Below are 19781 nucleotides of genomic sequence, written 5' to 3' on the forward strand. Positions count from 1 at the left end.
AGGCTTGGTGAAAACAGCACTTGGGAAAGTTTGGGACTAACAAGGTAATTTCCAGGGAGCATCAGCGTATGAAGTGCTGCCCTAAGCAGCTCCTCACTCCCCACCTGCAACACCGCCCTCCACACAGCAGCCTAAGGGGCAGCTAACCTAAAATCAGTCTAGCGCAGGCCTTTGGCAATCCCTCCTCAAATAACTGAACATCTGTGATACAAACAGATGCTTCAATTAGGGCAACACCTGTAAACACTATCCCAGGGGTGGCAGGTGTGCTCCATGACCCTCAGGTACCATCTTGCCCTGAGATCCTGTTTTCTCTGATTCATTAAAAATAGCTGTTTAATATACTGAGAACTGGAAGTAATCATCCCCTCTAGGAGCTGCTCCGCACCTGGTGTGATCAACATCTTCCTCAGCAGGGGAGATATTCTCCCCCACCAGCTTTAGAAGCCTACTTTTGATGTGTGAGGGGGGAGCTACCTTCCCCCCGCTCCCTGGAAACCGTATGAATTTTATCACCTGTTCCTCCAGTGTCCTCTGGATGGAAACATGGGCCAGGGCTTCTCCATGTTCCAACTCACCGCTGGAGGAGCTGGTGCTAAAATAATACATTTTCAGAGAAAGACCCCCTCTTTGGCAGGAGGAATTAAGTAGGTTCCCTTTTACAGGTGCAGGTGGTAGGTGCAAGCAGTCAGCTCAGGTGTGGAGCCCACAGATCATTTTTAGGTGCTGGCCACAAAGAACAGAAAAGGAAATCCTTCCTTTTGCCAAGGACTTCCAAGTGCTTACCATGCCTGTTCAGTGTCTTATATACCACCACACCACAAAGAGCATTTACTTACCAAATTAACCCACAGCAAAGTAATGCCTCTAGAAAGCTTATATTATACAAATACATATACAGATTGTAAGCCACTGAGGAATAATGCAAATACATGTGATTCCCAATGACAGAAATCCTTTCACCTATGAAGTGACCCCTCAAGCTATTAGTTACTTAATTTGATTTTAGAGAGTAATTTTCCAATCTCAGAGAAGTACATCATGCTTCTCTCTACCTTGGAGCATGCAAATTGGAATACAGATGGGCTGCTGGTTTCTCACACATCTTGCATTTGGTTTGGAAAGAGAAAGAAAATAGAGAATGCCCTTAAGGTTGAACTTTACAGGTAAATGACTTAATATTTTAACATATTATGTTCACTTTTATTATTCCTGTGATTGAAAACACCATTAAAGCCACTGACTGGTTATATTTAAAACCCAGACAGCAGTGTAATCTGTGTATGGTACAAAAAGATTGGTGAGAGACATTAAAATAAAAACAACAATGCAACACGCCTTTGCAGAGCACAAGGCATAACTGAAAGATCTGACGCACGGACAAATCTAATGAATTATGCAGGAAGCAATAGCCTTAAAATCAGGAAGAAAAGCAAGTGGCACAAGCAAACAGCAAAATACAATGAGAAAGCAAGAGGGCCCCAAGCAGTCCAGAGCAAACGTGCCATATGTCCTGAAAGCAGCTATCAGGAGCCCCAGACTGTCTTCATGCTGCCCGCCACCAGCAAACCATCTCCCATCCTCTGCGTTCACTTGTGCCTGGGCTAGAAAGCATCATTGTGCATTCTGTGTGTAAGTGTTTGCATCATGATGTTCTAAAACAGATCAAACCTGAGCTAGAAAAGAGCCTTGCCCGATGTCACCAGTTCAGGCAGGGACACAGCCATACAGCAATTGAAAACTCCCCTCTCTACCACAGGATGTTGCTCACTAACTTCTGAGCAGTTGATGTCAGACACTGACTCTGGTGAATGAGTATTGTCATGACTTACATGAGCTGTTTTGCTTCTGGGAACACCCAACTGAGTGCCCGCCAGCTCTGCGAGGATGAAGTGCAAGCCACCAAAATGATCCCAGGCATGGACACATCCTGCTGCAGGAGCATCCAGTGTGCTCCAAGCGCAGGAGCCTGCTCAGCTCCAGGGACCAGTCAGTGCAGGATTTCCATGAGATGGTCTTCCCTGAATCACATCTTGTGTGCATGGCCACTGCTGTATCTGTTTAGTTTCCAGCCACAAAGCAGCAGCCAGAGGAAGCAAGGCTGAACACCACAGGCATATTTAGCATCATACTGCAGATGGGAAAGACCTATCAGGTCACAGGCTGTCCTTCCTTCCCTCTAAAATAGATCTTAACTAGTACTAAATCCACTCCAGTTGAAAAAAGAAGTGGGAATGAATAGCTCTTCAACAGGGTGAGCAGGGATTTGGGAAATGGGTGTCTGGAGAAGGATTCCTCAGGCACTTCTTAAATGTATAACTAAATGTTTTATCCTGCAAATCACAATGGGTCTCACGCTGGCTCTAAAAGACAAACTCAAGCTCTGAGAGGCAGAGAACCGGTAATAGTGATACTGTCGTAGCTGTATCAGTGTGAGTGAGTAAGTACCAGCTGCCCCAGAAAAGGGTGCAAAATATTGGTATGCTTGTTCTTCCCTCCTGTGGCACAGTGACATAATTAAGGTTTTATGGCTTTTGTGATTAGGTTTTAAGTTTGTTAGAGGCTTGTGAACCACATGGGGGTCTGTGAAATGTGAGGACACATAACCAAGATGACCTGGCTACCTGTTTTACGTCTGATGCTCATGGGAGACTCTGTGAGCTGGACAGCCAGGGTTTTGATGCTGTGCTCTCCTCCCAGCCAGCCCTGGGGAAGACGCTGCATGTACCTGAGTGGTTCCTTTGACTCAGTGCTGTATTTGAATCCTGGGCTGAATGCTGAGGAGCAACTACAGCTCGGGCAATCTCATTGCCAGTCATTGCCACTCACTGCCAAGTGAAGAACACAGATCAGTTATACCTGGGGTTCCCCATTTCCAAATATGCCTATAGTTTGGTCAGACCCTTCTCACAACTGAGTAGTAACACAGAACAGGAGAATAATTGTCAGCATATTACACCCATCTCTCACCTTTGAATCAACTCCTTTTGAGCATCACACTGCCTGGAAACACAGTAAGCTTAAGCTGCCATACCTTTGCAAAAGCCTATAGACTGTCATTTGTCTGGCCTAAGGACTCGTGACTGCCAAAGATGCTCTGTCAGTACGTAACACACAAGTATCCTCTCATGCAATATTAAGCTTTTTAAAAATAGATTATAATGTAAAGAACCCAGCCCAATATAATGTAAAGAACCCAGCACAACTCAGTATACTAAATTATCCAGTGTACTGTTATTAAAATTGCCGTATTTATCTCATATGTCATATTTATCTCCTTTTTCTCCTTCTAAAATGCTGCAATTTCCCCTTCAGTGTGCTTTTCAATCATAAAATCATATTCAGAAGCAGAATCAGCAGTACACAGGATCTGCAGTTGTAGGTAAAACCCAATACACTTCAGGTAGGTAAGAAGTTGTTTACTCCACAGTACGAATCTCAAGCCAACATCTGTATTTTCAGTCAAAGAATCAGCAATGGATAATGAATCTACCAGTGTCCGAAGAGGTGCTCCAAGTATTTAAGTATTTTGAAATATGCCAACATTGTTGTAGAAATCCACGCTAGCTGGTTATTTACATATATTCAATAGGACACAGAACTCTGCTAGTTTAAACAAAGCATTCTGTGTGGTGTGGCACTGTGTCTTAATATAAATTGCTACTTTTCTGTTGCTCTTAGGCTTTCTGCCCCTCTGGTATTGGACGACAGCCAGTTTTGGACAGAAGCATTCAGTCCCCATAAACAGCTTATTTCGAGAGAGTGAAAGAGGCAGTGGGAGCAAAAATGGCATTTGCATTCTTATCAAGAGACTAAAAAAAGTGAATAACACCACTTAAATGTTGTTTCTGTCTTCACTGAAATAGATCCAGGAGCTGTCGCTCTAGCTGGGGGGCAGGTATGAGAAGTCTCATCCCCCGCGGAGTTCTTTGTGACAATTTCTGTAATTTTGTAGAGATTTTCTTTTTACTAGGAGGTTACAGAGAGAGATCAAATTCAGATGCAGCCTTTGAGGAATTTCAGTACTAGAGAATTGCTTTCATTTTCTTACTTTATAACAGGCTCCGTTTGGAGTGTGAACACTGAGTCACCCACATTCCTCCCTCTAAAGCCTCTACAGCTCTAAAGGATGCTGAGCTGAGAGCTCTGGCAATTCTGGTGAATGCTTCGTTGCATCGGTATGGAGGTGTTTCTATGGGGATGGACTGTATTTCAGCAGCTCTGAGCTGAACCAGAGATAACCTATATACTGTCAGCAGAATTTCTCCGCATAGAGTTCAGAATAGGAAATTCAGTGGAGAATACTTGGCTCATCTCTGAGTCTTTCTTGGTCCTCAGGCCCCTCTACCCATCTTCCATTAAGATGGAGTTGGTGGTTCCCACCCTTTCTGTTTTGCCTGACCAAAGAAAAAGGAACACTGCCTGAGTTTCACCAGGAGGTCTCTTTATATTTAAGCAATTAGTTAAACACGACTGGGATTACAGTGACAGCCCTGTAGCCCAAATGTACCAACTTCACTCCTCTCAGCGAGGAGATAACAGCGGAGACATCTGGGTGTGCAGCATTCTATAAATCAAGACATAGTAAGTTATTCCACAGCAGGAAGAAGAGACAGAGATGGCACGTGGGACATATAAATATGCTAACAGGAAGGAAATCTGGTGTTATGGTCTCAAATAGCACATACCTTTCCTGTCCAGCATCTCTTGCTGGAGTTCCTACTAGACAACCATATCCTGATTGTGCTGGATTTTGGACTCCGTCATATGCTGACATCTGCAGAACAGCTTGAATGGAGCTGTCTGAATTATTTCTGGAGCCTTTTTTCCAGAAAGTAAGACTAAAGTCGACCCAAATTAAACAGCATGTCCAACTATAAAAAATGCTTTTGAATATAAAGATGACCAGACTCACTTTGTTTCACTCAACAAATTGAACCAGAGCATCAGTCTGTGTTTGATCTTATAAGACTGAAGGTTTTCTCATGGCATTTGGCTCAGAGAGCTGGTATCCAAATTCCATTCCTTTCCCTTCCCTGGAGAAGAACAAAATGGAGCAGATATAATCTGTGTTTCCTCAGCAACACAGAGCCAGCACAACTGGCTTCAAACCTCTTTTCTACCAGTGTTGCAAAAGGTGAGAAAGGCAGATGGCTGAAACCCTCCAAGGTAATCCCCCACCTGCCATAATTCAGAGCCACAAGATCTTTTAAACTCACCCAGGGTTAATAAAAGCACAAGGATAGACTGAAATCAGGGAGTGCTGACTAGTTGCTTTCTTTCATATGTCCAGCACAGTCTGAGCAAAGCAGACAATCTTGGCCCAGGAGGTCAAGGGTTCCAGTCAACAGATGATTCATCAGACATCAATTCCCAAGACTCTGCTAGCAAGTACACAAAATCTGATCATGTATTCTGGCCAGGAACTTTGTGAAACATCCCCAGGTACAAAGAACATAGGCAAAGCGTGCACAGTAAAAGGTCTACACAGCTGATGAGTTTAAACTAGAAACCCAGTTGTCTGCAACACATACCTGGTACCATTTGAGAAGGAGAATTCAAGTCCAACAGAAGCTTTAGAAACACAAGGGACAAGCACACTTTGCAAGGGCAAAGGGTGGGTGCTGTGCACACCTGTGTTTATCTAACTGGGATGTTCTGCCCTCGCCAGAGTTTTGAGAAGGGAGGAATCAAACCATGTTCCAGCAGCCCTGTTCCCCTCCTCAGACAGTGTTCCCAGCTGAGTATGACCCCCACTATTTGTCAGCAGAGAACCTAAAGCTTCCCTGATGTCAACGTCAGGGAATGATTAGGACCTACAGGTCCCTGATTAGCCATCTCTGCTTTTAAATCACACTGAAATAAAAATAGTTACCTGAAGAACTAGGAACAATGGCTCGCAACCACCAGAGGTGAGACCCCAGACTAATGTCCTCTTGAGAAGGAAGCAAATGATATTCAGAGGAAAAACACAATAAGATCACCCTAGAGATGCTTCAGAACAAAGTGAATCTTGGTTTGTGCTCTGGATCATATTTGCTCAATACACATATCCCCAGGTTATATTTCCTTTATAATCTACATAATTATTTTGGATAGGTATGTTGCTGTCTGCACAGTTACACTTTTAATGAAGTTATGAAAAGCAATATAATTTCAAAAAATACCTGCAACAGATCTCCCTCCCCTTGTCAAATAAAAATCCGACATTTCCAAGACAAGCAGTTGTAGATTGCTTCAAAGCTATGTTTTCCCGTTATGGTCCTGCTGTAAGAAGTGAGTGTGCAAAGGCAGAAAAGGAATGATCTTGTGCTCTCTTAGCTAGCATGCAGGGATCAGGATTTAGTGGCTAAGTACCACTGTGTTTTAGAGACATACGAGCCTGATTACATCGGATAGATATCCTCCCCAGTGGACAGCCATGCCCAGCTCCCAGCACTGTTATGAGAGCAGTGCACAGGGCTGATGGGAGGATCTGCCTTCCTGTGTCTCAGCCCAGCTCCAGCACTGCCCCTTCACTGCAGACCCTCTGCTGATCTTTGCTGACCTGCCTCAGGTGCCCTGGGCTCTCCTAAAACACACACCCCCCTTTGCAATGAAGGCTGGATATCTGAGGGCAGCATGGATGGGGAGCCCAGAAATGCAAAAGCCTGCACTGATGCTTAGTAGCATCACAGGAAAACACAACACTTCTCCTTCAGGGATATTAGTGCCTCAAAATGGGTAAGGATCTGAACAGAGGAACAAAAAACAAAATGAAGGATCGAAAGTATCCCCTGATGTTTTTTTTTCCCAAATTGTTGAATTCCCAGGGCAGATGTTTTATATAAAACGGGCTTTATTTTTAATTGGAGGAGATTATTCAAACTATGTCTAAGCCATATGGTCCTGTAAGTCCAACTCCCCTCTGCCATTGCTGGAGAGGCCAGCTCGGCATCCCTCTCCTTTTCCAAGTCGTTTCCTTTTTACAGATTTAATAGTTGCTATTTTTCTTTTTTTATTGTTGGTCCCTAGGTCCCATTACTATAAATCAGGGCCTTAGGCCCAAAATTAACTCAAAGGTGGATTTGGATAAGTTGCTTTTAATGACTTTCAGTAGTAGGTTGGTCTAATAGAACATAAAGGGAAATGCAGATTTGAGATGACAGAAAACGCATCGGGAGGAATGATGACAATGAGTGGCATTCATCTCCAAGATACCAAAGGAAGACCTGGGCCCAGCTCACACATTTTCCTGTCCCTTTTCCCCTTGCAGGTGTCACACTGCAGAGCAGGCATTTTCAAAGGCATTTATTACATACTGGAAAAAACAGGGCATGTTACCATCATGACTATTAGACGGTGCTGGGTGCCAGGCAGGCCTTAGGCTGAATGAATGTGTGATGGCTGAGGCTATCACCCTGCCCCAGCACCACATCAGGGACATAGCTGGGCACACGGCTACTACATCCTAGTAGCTGTCTAGTGCCTACTTCTATCACACACAATATAGCCCATGAATTTTCATCAGTTGAGAGCAATAATCCTTCTGGTAAGTTTTAATCACACTTTAGAAGACTGGGGCTGCAATGCAAGCTCTGGACCTTGTTTGGGTGAAGTGGCTGCAGTTAGTCTGGTAGTGGTTGGAGTCAGCCAGGCAATCCCTCAGACCCTTCTCCCTCTCTCCCAAGCTGTTTTCTCTAATATCTGTAATTTGCTTCTATGCTATATTAAAGTCTCATCTTAACAATATGCTCCAGCTTAGTGAATCACCATGTGAAAATACACTCCTGCTGCTATGAACAGGCTGCATGGATGAACTCCATGTGAAGCAATGATGACTCTGAGCAGGAGAGTTTGCACAACAGTTGCATGCCCAAGCCCTTGGTCAGTGTTTGGCAGTGTGGAAAAAAAGATCTTAAGGGACGTGATTACTTGTGTTTGAATCCTCCCTATTGCTTGCATCATACACTGCAGCCACTAAGCCTTTTCAGCACTGCTGCATCATTTTCAGCCATCACAATGGGTTGCAGCTTGAGTCCTAACAGTTAAATCCTGGGGCTTTCATTCTCCTCTCCATAATACTGCTATTTACTTGAGGTGACCTCATTTGCCAAGTGATGTAACTGGGTTCATGATTGAGCCTGGCACGTCTAAGCAGATGTTTTCAGTGGACACAGAAACAGCATTATGAAATGAAAATATAGCCTAAAACCTGAGCAGCACAAGAGATTATAACAGCCTTTATGCAGATCAGCTTAACTAAAATAGTGTCGAAAGGCCTTTGGCTGCAGTCGTACACTTCCCATTTTAAAATGAGAGGTTGTTGCTTGTACTACTGTAACGTGACTCCCAAAGGAACCAGCAGCTGCAGGTTTTGAATTTTATCATTCTTGGCCTCTCTGTTTGAAGGAGTTGACTGGAGCATGCCCAGAGGACACTCTTCCCATAAAATCATTCTCCTTTAACTATAATAACAAAAAATGCACCTTTTTTTGTGTGTTTTGTTTTAGTTTCTAACAAGGTAATAAATTCTATTTCAAACAAGAGTATAAATCTGAAGAGTTTGATAGTTGACCTGACTTGCTTTGTTTCAACTGAAAGGAAATGCTCCTTGACTTTGTCATTTATATTTGCTGTCGTGTCACATTATCAGGGAGGGCTAAATATGGATCAATGAAGTCCAGCACAAACAAGTAGAAGATTGAGGGAAGCCTGAAAGAACTTGCTATGTCCATTTATTAAAGGATGAGCAGAATAATAAGGTCTATTGATAAGCACATTCCCAGCTCCTGCTTAATTTCTTTCACTGAAGACAATTCAGTTAAAATAGTCTGCCCTGTGCAACCACTGTTACATGCAAATGGTTCCCGGATGAATATGTTCATTTCTGTTATTGCTAGATTCAGTTCAATCAATATAGAGGCCTCAGTTTTCAAAAACAGATGTCTATATGCTTACCCAGAACGCTCATGCATGCGTTCTTTTGTTCCCCAAAACCACATTTCTCTTTCGCACACAACACATGCAGAGGGAGGTGATATGAACTGAGCTTAAAACATTCTCAGGGTATTTGACAACATGAAATGCAACAGTGTCGGGGATAAACAGAAGATATTGGTAGCTGAGTGTAAAATTTTCAGCATGAGATCCAAGTACACTTAAAGTTTGTCATTACTATATTCAGCGAGTCTCTAAAGCCATGTGGAGGATATGTTCAGGGCAGCTCAATTAGAGAGCTATTGCTAGAGGTTTCAGAGGCACAGAGGAGGGATGGAATCAGTGAGGTTCAGCGTGAATTGAACATTTACTTCCTTGGGGTTTCTTTAGAAAATCCTGGGCTAAATCTATCTTATCCTTAATTGGCAGATATAAAGATACGTGCTCAGGGGAGCTACATTTGGTTTTTTGCTAGTAACTGGGAAATAAAGATAAATTGTATAAGAAACCCTATTGCAGAAAGACTGTGACTCTATAGAGTTTGACAGTGGATCTGATTTGCTTTGTTTCAGCTGGAATAGCAAGGGATTTCGTGGCATCCTAGCTGCAGATGAGAGAGACAACTATGGGAGGGAGGCACGGGAAAAGCACGGGGTTGTGGCAGAACTGGGGCAGCAGAGACGGAGGACAGATGACAAAACAAGACGCTGGGGGCAGACAAAAGATGATGATGAATACCAGCGGCAGGAACTAACAGGTCGATAAACTGCCCCCAGTGCTGATCAGCCCTTGTAATGAAACCCAGCGATTCCCATACAAAACCTTGATTCACTTTGAGATGAGTTTCCCAAACTGCATATTGGGGAACCCTAGAACAAAGCAAGAAATTATTAACCTTTTCTTAAACTCCACTTATTATTACTCTTAACATCCATAGCCTATCCTCCATACACGTGTTTGTGTGGTATTAATGTTACATTAATTGCACTTGCTTAACCTGAATAGCCAACAGGACACTTCCTTGGCTGAATATCTCCTTTTCCAGTAACAGAATTCTGTTCCCGTCATAAATTTCATTTCACTAATTCATTATTTCTTCATCTATGCTGTAAGATTTTTGGCATGAGCAACTGTTTCCTTTCATAAAATGCAAGCACATTTCAGACAAGAATGATAATGATAAATAATAAGTAAGGAATTTCCTCTATCCCAGGCAATACAGTAGCAGAGCTGTCTGTACAAACCCCATTAACCCCTACCCAATCTAAAGAAAAAACTGCTGAAATGATTTGTTTGCCAGAATGAGTCCTAAGTGGAGGGAAAACATGCTTGAACTAAAAGGGAATGAATGCAGCCTTTACTGGATTAAAAGGGATTTTACTGTTGCATCACTACACATAACACTATAATTATGAGCTAGTGGCTCTTCCAGTGATAAATTTCTGCAAGAAAATTATGAAAACACAATGTAAAACATCTTTCCTTCTCAGGGTTCACACCCATGGCCCTAGCAAGTAGCGACCCTACTAAGAGTATGTACGTATCTTATCACAGCCTGCACTGTTCCCTTCTCTTCCTTCTGATTCCCCTTTCTGCCCCTTCAGCAAAAAAGGGACTCTTTACCACACTGCTGCGTATTGTACCATAACTAATGTTTGGATTGATCCAAGATGCAGATAAATTAATTCACCTCTTTTCTATATCAAAGGTATTTTTGTTCATAATATGCGCCATTGAGGCATGGGAAAAATGCAGAGTGCCTGAAAAGTCCCAGCAGAAAACAGAGGAACTCAAGGGAAACAGTATTCAGAGGCAGGCCCGTTCTTAGCTGACAGACAGAGGTTTTTGGCCACTGTCCAGCTGCAGCAACAAGCCACCTTCTCCCCTCCTGTGCTGAGAAGCTCGTGGGCTCCCTAGGGACAGCCTGCCCCACTGCCCTGCTCCTGCTGGGGAAGCCAGGCTGCTCCCCATGGAGGGCAGGGGCAGGAGGGAACAGTTGCCCTGAGAGCTGTGCTGTGGCTGTTGGGGATGGGGAGCAGGAGACACAGTGGTCCTCTGAGACAGGGCCCTTCCCTGGCATTGCAGGAAACCTGCTTTCAATGCCTAATGTTAGATAGAGTAAATATCAGCCAAACGGCTAAATCTTGAAAGTTTTAAAAAACTGCTGGAGTCTGGTCTCAAAAAATGAAGAGTGCTCTGTCAGCTGGAGCGGTACAGCCTTTCCATCCACTTTCCAGCTAGATGGACTTTAAACAAAAGGAGATGAGTAAGGAAAAACACCAGGGTAATGTTTTTTGTCAACATTTATCTCCTTTTAAAAAAAATCCCTAAACTGCAGGATTTTAAGAGACAGTTTGGCACAGAAAGCTTAAAGAAAAGTAGAGGGGCAAATAGACCTTTCAGTACCCTAACATGTCTCTTTCACACTCCACCCTGAACTTACAGAATACGGACCTACATCAAGACACCCGCTGTAGGTCTAATTCAGGACAGCACCCACACATATGCACAAACCCAGTAAAAATCAATAGGACTTAAGCTGTAAATTGTGTTCTTTTGTGAGTCAGGACTGATGTGAGTACTTGCAATCAGGACAAAACAAGAAGCAGGTCATAAAAATGGAGAAGCATTTAAGTATGTGGTGAGACAATTTGATCACATAATTCACAGTATCTGTATGGGGTGGGATGCTATTTTATGCCTGGAGGGAGGGATGTGGGTTACTGAAAAATAAGACTTGGTTCCATTCCCCAGTCTCTATTTATTCTCTCTGTGTTACACTGATCACGTGGCAACTCCATTATTGAGACGACAGTCAGGTCTCTCAGATATCGATGACAAAGGCAAAAGGAGCACCTATAAACTAGACCATACATTTTGTGATGTCTCAGTTTCCTTATCAGTGGCAGTAAGAACTCTGAGTCTTGTTTCAAGAATGCCTGTAAAGCCTTTTTCTTGTCTTCCAGACACAAAGTCCCCAAATAAAAGTATATGATACTACAGAGACTTTAGATAACACAAAATATCTTTCTGTCAGGCTGAAATTACCAGTAAGGACTTAAAAAATAATGTAAAGGAGTAAACATTTTCCAAACTGAAGCCAAAGAGAATTATAGTTCTTCATAGATATTTCCAGAGTATTTATGCATACTGACCACAATGGCAATAGTACTAATGTAGCTAAACCTTATTTCTTTCATATGAAGGACAATTTCATCTTCTACAGAAAACAAAATGTTTATCACTCAGTTTTATTTTTTTTAGCTCCTTGAAACTTGGCAGCCATTTGACATCATCCATCTCTATTAGGATGCCATGGGTTATCAGTTGAATACTTATCTGAATTCATTGGCTATTTGGAAAATTACAATTCCAGATGGTTCTCTCTTGCAAAGACTTCTACAGCTTGCTGGCTCCACTACATCAGCTGGTTTCTATTTGTACAGTAAATGTAATTTACATTGGTTGACTCCATTCTCCTTTTCTGATCACCGTATGTCATTCTTCTTCTCAGCCTTAATTCCACTTTGCAACTCAATATAATCTGAAGCATCATCCATATCATAGGTTTTTCTTCTCCTCTTACAAACTGTATGATAGGAAATACTTAATTTCTTGCATATTGTTTAGCAGTAACAAGGGCACACTTTAATTTATTAGAATTATCATGTGTTACCATAGACAAGAAGTGCAACTTATGTAAATCCATGTTTTAGCCATGGTAACAGAAACTGCAACGACTATCAACACAGTGCAAATCTTTAAGCGATTCAGTGTCTTCTGCAAACACATCATCTATGATTTTGCTAGTAAACATGAACAGCCCAGCAGAAATGAACTGCTTTCCCCACTAACCCATTTTTCTTGTGAAAAGAAGTAAGCTTGTTTTTAAAGGAATTGTTAAAGCATTTTTTAATTACTAAAATGGGAAGGTAGTCACAAAAGCAACACTGAATGAAGTGAAAAAGTGATCTAACATCATTTTACAAAAAGAAAATGTAGTCAGTCAACAACACTAAACGTGAAAGTGTTATGGTAAAAAATGGCAGGAAAACAATCATTCTAAAAATGGGCTACAGCTTATTGGTATACATCTACAGCTATAGATGTGGCATAATAAACACAGATTCGGTTTTCCCTTTTCATAGAAGTGTTTCTAAAAAGCTGCTTTGGTAAACACCAGAAAAACCTTTACTTTCAAGCAAAGCAAACACACTGAAGGCATTTGGGGCTCTTCTTTTGAGGTACAAGCCTGCTCTCATCTTCTCCAAAAGGATACCCAAAATAGGGGGGTTTGTAGAATGGCATTACTTGAGCAAATTCCTCTTAGCTGGACTTCTTTGTGAGTGAAAGCTCCAGCACGACCTGCTCACAGTATGAATCTGCTACAGCTCAGAAAAACTGCCCTGGGACTTGAATAACACTCTCTAAACCTTCACCCAAAGTTGCTTAGAATCAGGGATGGAAAATGTAAAAGCCAACATACCTTCCCCTCTGGCAGTTCAACAGGTGTGTGCTACACTACTAACCCTGTCTCTGTGCCACTGCCACCTTGACGTCATTGTTACTGGGTTGACTAAAGGTTTCCATGACAAATGAGAAAGCTGATCTGTTATCTCCCTTTGGAGGAAATTGAAATGCCCTCTCTCCCATATTCTGCTAGAACCACCCATCTTGTTTTTGGCACGTAGCACCCTTTTGGAAGAGGGGGCGTTTTTGTGATTCATTTAGATTTCTCTCTGCTCTGGAAAAGAGAAGCCAAGTTGTTTGTTGTTTTTCCGCTAACTTAAAATAGAGGGTGTCATCCTCGTCCCACTGCGATCCCACCCACCTCACCCACGGCACAACCTTCTTTGCAGGCATGTTGACTACCATGCTAAAAAAGAGAACAGATAACACTGAGAGGACAAACTTTGAAGCAATGAACAAAAACACTGTTAAGACATTTGAATCTCTTGGCTATAATTTATTACCTCTACTAGCAGGCATGGTCCATAATAGTTAGCAGATGTTCAAAACATCTCATTTTGAACTTTGCCTAAGATTAAAAAGAGATCTCACAGTGTTTAAATAGCAGCTGCATAATGAAATAAGGTTGCCTTCCTAATGTGACAGAAATGTTCATCCTAACCTTAAAGAAGGAGGACTCTCTTATATTCTGTAAATACCGAAGAAGCTAGATTTCTGTATACGGGCACCCACACATTATAAATTTTATTTGTGTCTAATTTGCAGCAACTGACATGAAATAACCCCAATGGAAAAGGCTGGCCCAGCTGCCTGAACGCTTCTTAGGTTTTTGCTACAGTTTACCCCAGGCCTACAGCTCAATGCAAGCAGAAGTTCAGCCATGAACACCAGGTTAGCAAATTTGCAGGTCCAAATTTATTTATGATTATCATTACCATTCTCGTTGCATCAAGGGAGAACCTAGCACTCCTCAAAGAGGATCATGGCCTGGATGTGGAAACAAAAACCAAAGAATCTTCAGGGAGCAATAAAATATGTTTCACTACAGCTGAGCGTCCCCACCAGCCTCACTGCCATGCAGGCCTCAGCAGGGATTTTACTCTGTGCAGCAATGCAAATTCACCCTTTATTTAAGCACTGGGGCCTGATCGGAAATTCAGTCTCATGGGCATAGACCTGTGAACCCTCTAGGACTACTGATTCCCCTACCTCTTGTTCCTACAATGATTAAACTTCAGCCAAAGGCTAACTAATTAACTGAAACAGATGGCTAAGCTTCTCATTTGAGGAAGTTAACATACAAACAGCTAATTTAAAAACAGGTTAAGATATCAAAATAAGTTATTGTTCCCTTTCATACTGCATATATTTCTTCTTTACTTGGCAGCGTGGACACTTTCTGAGTTTTGCATTAATTCCTCGTACCTGCAGGTTTCTCCATGGGCACAAACAGAAATCTTATGTGGCAGGTAGCCCCAGTATGAAACAGATTTTGAAAGATCTGCTGTAGAGAACAAAGATGGCCCAAGCCTTTATGCATCTGGTTTCAGTTAATATTTTTATCCCCTTAGAATACATGAGATTTTTTTCCTAAGCTAGGCTTTTCCTAGTACATGTTTCTTCTGATTTTAGTAACATAAGGTTGTAATATACTGCTGTCAAACAGATGTGATTTTGGAGCCTATCCTGAGGAGTACTGCTCACCTTTGGAGGGAGGCAGACTCTAAACCAACTGTGTACTATTGTCTTTGAGGAAGACAAAATGACTTTCTTTGACTCCCGTTAAGATCATTTTAAACCCTGCTGTATGACAGCTGGTTACAACTAATGTGGCACGTAATATTAAAGACATTATTACTGAATATGAAAAGAGCTAACAGTTTTGCAAATACAATCAGTGTATTTAATTCATTGTCCCAGTGAGGTTCACAACTCTTAAGACCTTCAAACCAGCGCAGGACTTAAAAACAGACACTTAACCTCAAGCCAGTGCTAACTCTGTTCTTATTGAGCAGACCACAGCATATGCTTAACATTAGTGGCATGTGCTTAAAGGGCTCATGAAACAAGTCCTGTTTTATGATGCAGCGCAAGCAATTTTCAGCTTTGTATTCATCTTCCTTATGACCAGTAACGTGCCCACAAAATTACAACAGGCTGGTGGCATGAATCGGAGCACTGGCCTCCTCGACGGGGCCATTAGGCTGAACGAGCACGGCACACAGCGCCAGCCCACGACAAGCCAAGCTGCTCCAGCCCCAGTGGCAAGCCCTGGTCAATATGTTCGATTTACAACCAGAGAACAGGCAAAGGAAAAACACCACAGCTAATTAAACACCATAGCTATTTAGCATAAAGAAATTATATGCAGGAATAATACCCACAGATGTTTTTACTACGGATTTACAGTAACTCCACCACTCCCAGCAGGTGTCAACACTCCTGAGTCAGAGAACACATCGCCTGTATATATTTTTTATTTAATTACCATGATTTTCAGAAATTTGCTCTGCAGTGCTCAGAGCAGAGTCATTAATCTTCAATAATCTCTTAGAGCAACAATTTCAACTTTTATGAGCCTGGAGCCCCTCTCTAAAGCAGTGGCTGTATTGTCTGAGTGCTGGATTTTATGCAATGCAGTTGTCATGGCAACAGGACAGGGAGGGGAGAACCCTAACAATAATTGAGCATCAAAGAATTGTAAGTGCAGGGAAAATTCCGAACTAGATTCCATATTAGAGCTATAGACTGTCCAAACTGCAGATTTTAAAGCTTAGGAAGAGTGGATATTATTATAAGCTCTCTTGGGGATGGCTGTATGCCAGTAATGCATTATCACTGATCTGTTCCCATTATAATCCATCTATTTCACTGAAAATGACATGTTTGTGGGGCAGTGAAAAAGCAATCTGAAAAGCAACAATTGCACATCTCTGCTTTTGGTAAAGAGAAAGAGGTAGGAGGAAAAAAAGGTTATAATCAAAACTATTTCGATAGCAAGCCTGGCTGTTGTAAAAATAATAATGGTCTTGGCTAGCTGCTTGTTGTGAAATAATGAACCTTCTGCACCTTTATAATATTATTGCAGGCATTGTGTAGAGCACCCTAATAAAAATGGATGGCTAAGTAAATGAGAAAAGGCTGCTGCATTGTTTTATGAGGCAATAATCCAGTTCCAGAACACATAAATCGTAAACCCCAAACCAAAGGGTTTATACCAAGAACACAACACAACTTTATTGTTATTGTTACCCTGTTGCTCTTGTATATGCTGGTACAGATGTGTTTTCAAAATAATTAAAATCTTAAAGAGTTAGCAACAGAGCAGAGCATAATTATGTCTCAAGAGTGCTGAGTGCCCCAAGCTGTTATGAACTTTGATAAAAGGAAGGCGCTTTTTTAATGTTCACATAGGTTGGTTTGCCACTTAAAGATGGGAAATACAGATATGGAAGCTAAAATAACCTACCAGAAGGCCACTGCCCAGGACATAGATGATCTTGGTTTTAACTCCAATTCTGCTTTTTGTCCGGTATTTAACTTGGACCGCTTTGCTCTCCTATATCGCTTCTGTGTTTTGGGAACAGGGATAGTGCCCGCCACCTTTTCATGAGACCAAGTACAAGCTTGCATTTGAATTAATGGCTATTTTTTGCAAGAAATGTGCAGTTTGGATTAGCACATTTCTTGCAAGGCAAAAGACACAACTTTGGTAAAATCACCAGTATCCTCCACACCGTTGCTAACCCCTGCGCCTACAAGAATGGCTGATATTCTTCCCTCCATGACGTTGAGATCTGCATATATTAAGACTTGTCCTGTTTACCTACGCCAAGCTTATCAAGCTATTTGGATCAACAGGCTTGTTCTTTTAGGTCCTGACTGCTCACCCAGTAGTAGTCCCCCTGGAGCAGAACCAGTGCAGGCCACCTCCCCAGAGATCTGGGCTGTGTGGTCAGTCTCCAGCTACAGTGGAAGCTGTTTCTGAGGGTCAAGCATCTATGAGGTGTCTCAGCCACCTGGGTTCTCTAGTAATGTGTGTGTCTATAAATACATGTGTTCATGCTACTGCCTTTCTCCTAATTAGAGCAGCTTCTGTGTCTCTCTCCTTATCCTTATGCTGATCTCCATAGAAATTATTTCTGAGATCATTAGCTTCTGTCAATTTGCTTGAAAATTGTCCAATGGGTACAAAAGTTATTAGAGGGCAAAGCCCAAACAAATGTGGAAAAGGTGAAAGAAAACCTTGTTTCCTTTGCAAATTAAGTTAAAAACTTTCTCCTATCACAAGGGTAAGGGCAAATAACTACAGGATTTCTCTATAAACTTGCCTGCCCTGTAATCAATCTATTTATATCTATATCTGTCAACTAGCCAGGTTTCAATCCATTTAATACATGCTACATTTATTTTCTATTTTTCTGCTTTGTTAGTAAAAATACCATGTGGCCCAAACCAAATGCCCACAGAATTCTATCACTAAGACACTACTTCCTCTATTAGCTGAATTATAACCTCACAAAAAAGTACCAAGCTAGTTTAATTTTATTTTCTATAAACAGGTGCTAACTGGCATTACTTACATGAACTGAATTTAATCTACTGTTAACCCATGCTCTTTATTTGTATCTCCATTGTTATTCCTGGAGTCAATATACCAGGTCTGCAATTCAGTTGTATCAACTAAAAGTGAGAGGTAGCATATTTTGGGAATTGCAATCTCTTCATCAAGTCACAGGTGAAGTGGGAAGATTTGACACTTATGAATCCTCTTACTGTTTTCATTTTTAGGTCAAATGCAACTCCTGAAAGTTTCACAGGGTCTTTTGTATTATTTATATCTCATCCAGGAACACAGATACCCATTACTATGTCATTAGAAAACACATCAATTTTGACTGCTGTAGGTTAGACAATTTTTCTAGCATAAGACTCAGCTATGGGAACTTGAACAGAAATTGGAAAGCAACTCCCTTACAGACATGCCTGTGCAGCCTATTTGTGACACAGATCCCGTGTCCCATTCCTTCTGGACAGGACTAACGTTCCCATTTAACGCCTTTGAAAGCTGTCTTGCAACAGAGGCCAAGGATCACCTGTGTCTGACAGCTGAACTGTACTTTAATGTTAGCCATGAACCCTAGAGACTAAAAATGACTCACAATGGTTATAATCTGAAGTTGGTCAATACAGGTACGTAAGTGCAAGCATAGGTGCACGTATATTTGCTTGCACACTGCAGTCATGTTTCACTAATGCTTCCTTTTTCTGCGATGTGCTAGAAACAACCTTTACAGCTTATGGGATGGAACAGTATTATCAGTGATTGCTCAGAACAAATCATTTAGGGCTCTTTTTATAGTTTCAGGATAAGCGATTTCCACTTAAACACTACTATAGCTCTTCCACTGCCTATGAGGCAAGACAGTCTGGTACGATGGCTTGTTTTATTGTATCAATTTCTGATTCAGTATTCTTTGGCTTTAACCAATTGTCTGTACATTTAGGCATTTAAAGATGCTTCTTTCCCAATCTACTCTTGGCTGCCTCTGCAGTAATAACAAACCATGATCTTGGACAGTTTGGCATGTGATTAATAGCTGTTCAGATTGCTTTGGCAGTTTTAGCGTATGCTAATTGGGTTAACAAGGTACTAAGTGCTCCAAGGTGTTACGAATGTGTTGTAAAATCAAAAGCTCTGCTGTCAAATGCATTCATTACTCATGGTCTGTAATTTACTTGCAATGAGACTACTCCAAAAGACAGAATTCCAACTGTTTCTCCTACTCTTCTGTGAAAGACATTAGTACAGCAGCACAAAATGCATCTTCAAGTGATACTGTCTCATTTCTAGAGAAAGAATCTCAGCCAACAGGCTCCCTGGTATCTTTGGAGGGTGTCAAATACCTTTTCAGCTGCAGCTGGACAACCAAGTCACAGTGGGCCCCTTGCCATGGGTTACTCACATCAGGCTCCTCTCAGACGAACACAACACATTTGGCCCTCTGGGACAGCCAGCGTCCCAGAGGGCTGTGGACCTGGTGGGGCTTTGCCCATCCCTCTGCTCTGTGAGAGACTCCCATCCACTGCTTGGAGCTGTTCCACATGCCCTCACCCCCTGCTCTTTTCCTCATCTCAGCCTCTACGCTTTATTGCTGTTCCCACTCTCCTGCTCGCCACCTTTTGCTCTTTAGGCATGATCCCTCATTCCCACCTCTTGCCACCCAGCCACACCACCTGACAGTGTTTCTGATCTTTGCAAAATACCAACCATGGCGGTTAGATGAGGAGGCTGTCGCAAGTACCCTGTGCTCTCCGTTTTACAGGTAATCTCAGGCAAAACAGTCACGTTACTATTCAAGTCTACAGAACAGACCAGAAAGTCATGCTAT

At 42.0% G+C, this 19781-nt stretch overlaps 1 protein-coding gene across 5 annotated transcripts in view; it reads right to left on the reverse strand.

Annotated features, from left to right (window-relative positions):
* KALRN (kalirin RhoGEF kinase) overlaps positions 1-19781 on the reverse strand; it is a 519314-nt gene that overhangs the window by 99695 nt on the left and 399838 nt on the right. The gene's annotated exons all lie outside the window — the stretch shown is intronic.

Source organism: Phalacrocorax aristotelis, chromosome 5 (assembly GCF_949628215.1).
Source record: "Phalacrocorax aristotelis chromosome 5, bGulAri2.1, whole genome shotgun sequence".
Taxonomy (NCBI): domain Eukaryota; kingdom Metazoa; phylum Chordata; class Aves; order Suliformes; family Phalacrocoracidae; genus Phalacrocorax; species Phalacrocorax aristotelis.